This window comes from Cryptomeria japonica, chromosome 8 (assembly GCF_030272615.1).
Source record: "Cryptomeria japonica chromosome 8, Sugi_1.0, whole genome shotgun sequence".
Lineage (NCBI taxonomy): Eukaryota > Viridiplantae > Streptophyta > Pinopsida > Cupressales > Cupressaceae > Cryptomeria > Cryptomeria japonica.
Genome location: NC_081412.1, coordinates 502,905,644 through 502,910,947, shown reverse-complemented (window position 1 = coordinate 502,910,947; position 5,304 = coordinate 502,905,644).

Here is a 5,304-nt window from a genome sequence, read left to right as displayed (position 1 = left end):
AAGCCCTAACCCTAGCATGAAAAATTCAAAAATCTTGCAAAATCGTCTAAAAACTAAGCTAAATATTCACAAAAAGGGTTAGAAAATCAAGTCACAGGTGGCCCGTACTCCGGTGACCTCTAGAATCGCTGAACTCACTCAAATATATGATGAAGGTGTTGGACAGTTCAAATAACCGAAAGACAATTGAGAGGGGGGGGGGCTGAATCAATTGTCACCAGATTACCAAAACATTAAGCATTTAAAACTTTAATACTGAAAAACATAAGATCAATAACGAAATACATAAACCAATTACCGAAACAACAAATATACCAATTCAACACAACCAACAATTAGAGAATAGATACCAACTACACGACACCAAGATTTGTATGTGGAAAACCTGGTAAAGGGAAAAACCACTGTGGGAAGCCTACCCACAGTCAGATAATACTTCTGCAGTAAGTATGTGATTAGAAATTGACAGACCTGCACTTGTGGGAAGGCCAATAACCTAGAGCACACTGCTCATTACAAAAGGAGTTTCACTGACTACATAGAAATCCAAACTATAATCCGGAAGAAAGAATTGTTAGGATTAATGATAGTCCCAAAGATACTGAGAGGAGGGGTGAATCAATATCTAACTGGTTGACAGATTCTTTAACCTTATTAAGTATTTTGCATTCCAAAATAGTGTATCGATAAATAAAAATTAATGCAGTAAACAGGAACAATAAAAACATCATAGAAAGCACACCATAACACAAGATGTTTAACGAGGAAACTCGATGTGGGAAAAACTTCAGTGGGATTTGTGACCCACAATATTCACTCACTAGCCAATGAATAAATATTACTTACAATGAGGGGCCTACACATGCAGGAAGACCAACTACCTAAAGCTCATTGCTGAATCACAAGATAGAAGTCTCACTGACTTACAAAATGGATTATGAAAATCCAATACAATGTATTGCTTCAAATCAGCATCAACTATGCCAGGTTCAGTACCGGTTTAAGCTCATACTATAACCATAAACCTTATACAAAATATGCCCTTATTATTTGCTCATTCCTATCTCATCTCCTATTCCATCCTATATACAAAAATGATTTACAAGATCTCATACATATATGAGTCTATTACAATATACCATGTCGGCTTTACAAAAAGATATTTACAATTAAATACAACAAACAAAAGTTTATTCCTGTCGGCTGGGGTGCCAGTATGCATTGTAGCCACTATCGGTGAAGTGTCTACTGGTGCTGGTGCTTGCCAGTGTCTTTACTAGATGAATGTCAGGTGGTTACCAAAAGGTTGCCAGTAGGTTGCTGGTAGGTTGCCATCAATGAAAACACCATCATTTCTCACTAGAGTATAGAATGCCAACAATCTCCCCCTTTGGCATTGATGGCAACACTCATGAGAAAAATCTAAAAACTGTTTCCAAAAAGTAAAGTCCAAAAAATTTACCAAAAATATGTGCTCCCCTGGAGCAGATGATCTCCTCTGAATAACCATTTTTCTCTATTACTACTCCCCCTTTGACATCAATGACAAAGGTTGTCAAAAATTGTCAAATGAGTGCGAAATTTCACCTTAGGTTTGTAACCTGTTGGTTACAATCTGAAATATATCAACCAAAACCAAATTTAAACTTTGCATGAATCTATTGCTATCATTCATGGTTGCCTCAGTTTGTTGGATTGTGTCGGTGAGATGATGCATATGCTCCTCCAGTGATATTTCTCCTTGAATTAATGCCTTAGAGATCTCATTTCTTAGAGAGATAAGGTTATCCAGTTTAGGAATAAGTTTATGCTTCAGCTCTCTGGCATTTTCTTTGATCCTTGCTTTTGCCTTCTCAAATTTCTCCAACTTTTCTTCAAATTCTACTATTTCTTGCTCAATAACTGATATAGGTTTGGATGAACCAATGATGTTATCAACTATATCATCTATTTCCTTTTGTACTCTACTTATTTCTTTCTCAATGTCCTTGGTCAACAAATGTGGCTTGCATGTTTCTCTATATAGTTCCTTATACTCCAAAATTATTGTATTTAGTGCTGGTAAAAGTGTGTTGATATGCTTAGTGCATTTCTTTATTGTTTCCTCAAAGAATTTTTCCTTTTCTTTTTCCATTTTCTCTTTGAATGTATCCTCATTTACCTTATCCACTGTTATTACATTTCCAACAATAAATTTAGACAATGTGTCTAACTTTCCTAAAGAATCCTTACATTATCTACATTGCATTTTGGTGCAATCATCTTAAGAATAGGTATTGTGTCATCAATTGCCTTGTAGGCCAATGCATTACAGTCAGTTATCTTCTTAATTGAGTCCAGAAGTACCTCTGTCACATTAGTATGTATGAATTCAGATGTCTGACCAACTGCCTTTATTATTTCAGTGCTTCCAGTGTTAGTAACCAATTTTCTTGTATCGACCACCAGTGGATCAGTCTGAGTTTCCATTTTTATTAGCAATGGTTTGGGTTTCTGAGTGATTACCAGTTTTGCTATCTCAACATGTACTTGTGCCTCTATCAGTTGGTCTGTTGGTTTCTCTGTGTTATCAACTACTGGTATCTCTATCTCTGTCAGTTTCTCAGTGTCAACATCCATATTACCAGTATTCATTCCACTATCCAAAGGTTGCTCTGTATGCTTTCTTTGCATTTAAACCTCAACATTTTCTATCGATTGCTTAGCAATGTTTCCACTACCAGCAATATCATTTTGTACCTCTATGTTGTCCTTGTCCACAATAATGTTCACTTCCCGAGTATCAACATTCATGGTGAATAGAATTTCTGATTCAGGGTTAGTTTCATCATGTGTTATGTCCAAATTTTTAGTAGCTGGTGTAGTATCAACATGTATCGGTGTAGTATCCAAGGGTGGTGGTAAGTTGTCAATTATTTTGATGTTTGGTATTCCACCAACTTTACCTTTCCCTTTGTCCTTTTCCTTTTGATAGACTTTGAATGTTTTCTTGGGTCGGTTTAATTCTTCCTATTTTTCCTTTTCTACAAAAAGGATATCCCATTTGTCAGTTGTTTCCTCTACAATTTCATTTACTTTGCCAGCCATTAAGCTCACTTGTTGGTGACCGCTTGCAAAAACTAATCTGTTAGCTTCACAAATTAATTCATCAATATCCTCTTTCAAGTTAACTGGATGTATAGCTAAAAGTTTTTCAACCTTAAGTTTCTTATCTAACTCCATTACTGCAATCCTCTTTGTATCTAACCTTCTATATAGATCATTTGGTAAATCATCTACAACTTCAATTAGCACTTTCTTATAGATGTCCAGATGTAGAATAATGTTGTTTTCAATACTTTCCTTTTCTACATCAGTGAATGTGTTATACAACTTTCTCACATTAGCAAGGTTACCGTCATCAATTATTTCATGTAGAAAGTTATCCAAAGGTGGTATCACATGTTTGTGTTTCTTCTTGGGTGTCAACTTCTTTGCCGGTTGTCTTACCACTTGTTGCTTCTTTCTCATAGTTCTTGTTTTCTTGGGTGAAGGTTTTCTCTTCCTATCAACTCTCTTAAACTCAACATGTATCTCATTGTCTGATGATGTGCCAACCGGTGAGATATGTGCCTTCGGTTGCAATCCTTCCAGTTCACTTTCCTTTACTCTAGTAAGGTTCATAACATTTTCTTTTATTTCCTTTACTTGTTTTGATGCACTGCTTATGTACTTTTCTCTTTTCTACCTTTGTTTCAGTGTTTGTACACCACTCTCAATTATTTCTGCACTACCAAACACTTTTTCTATTGGTTCTCTAGGTGCTTCTAACAGGGCTTTAGCATTAGTCTCAATAATATTTACATCAGCCTCATACCCCATTTCAGTTACCCATACAGTTCTAGGAAGAACTGCTTCCATCCATATTTCATCTTTCTTAATCACAAATCAAATTTCCTTTTCATATTTATCTACTATGCTCTGTGGCAATCTCTCTTTGTTTTTCATTTTTGTTTGGAAAGCTTTGAAATATTTGGTTATATTGTTTTCCTTAGTAGTACCCATACCAGTGAAGGCTTCTTGCAATTGTTTGCCTACCGGTATGTCATATCCAAAGTATTTATGTCCAATACCAGGGATTTCTTTTGAGAAATACAACAAAAGACATACCAAAAGATTACCAAAATGAAATGTCCCTTTCTTGTCTCCTTTTATCTTTTTCAAGTTATCTACAAGTTCATCTTTCAGCCATTCACACATCTATTTTTGCATCATTATTTACCATATCATAAGCACTTTTAATGCAAAGACTAGAAACTAAGTTAAGTCGGTTTGCATGTGTGGTTTTATAGCCTAAAATCATACTTATGAATCTCACATTGATATCCTTGATGTCATTTACTCTCAGAGATCTACTATTAGATGTTGCTTCGGTTAAGGTCATGATTGTGTTGTTATGTACCTTCTTTGTCTTGTTTGGTCTGCTGTTGGTAGAGGGTAAACTTGTCACTACCCTAATTGCTTGCCAGGTGAATTTGCAGACTGAATCTAACCAAATAAATTCTCCATGTGCCCTACTTAGGACAATTCTCACTACTTCCTTTGGAAATTCAGGGATGTTCAAGATTTCTACAAAACCTAAGGTTTCAATAACCTTGTGCTTAGGTTTGACATTTCCATTTTCATCACAAATTACGGTATTAAACATCTTTAATATTTCCACAGAACCTAATTCTTCAATATTACAATGAATATAAATTCTAGGGTCTTCAGCATAAGCTACACCTTTAGGAATTTTTGAGAATGCACCTATGGAATCATCTTGCTTAGCTATCTTGGGAATAATTTTGAAAACGGGTCTAGGGCATTTTACAATTTCCACAACAGTAGGGTTTGCAATAAATTTGGGAGCAGAAGATGAAGCCATTTGAAAAATACCTTAATCTGCTTGATAATGTTTGAGTGCTTGAAAGAAATCGCTTCACTTCTTCACCTTGAATGCCTTTGCTCAGATTTTTGCACTCTCTGCTAGTTTGAATGCTCAATGATTCAAAAATGAAGGAAAATCGATTATTTATAATGAAATTTCATTCAACAACCACAATAAATGCTTGTCGGTTAAGTGAAAACTTAACACATCTGCCGGTAAAGAAGAAATCTATCTTCTGACCATCTACCAAGGGTAATCAACATGATGTTCAATTTTCTGTAATACCCCCAAGGGTTACTTCTCAGTTGGATGAAGAATCTCCTGCCGGTGGAGTAATACTTTATTCTACCGGTGAAGGAATAGTCTCATCAACATTCTGATTGGTCTTTCTAATC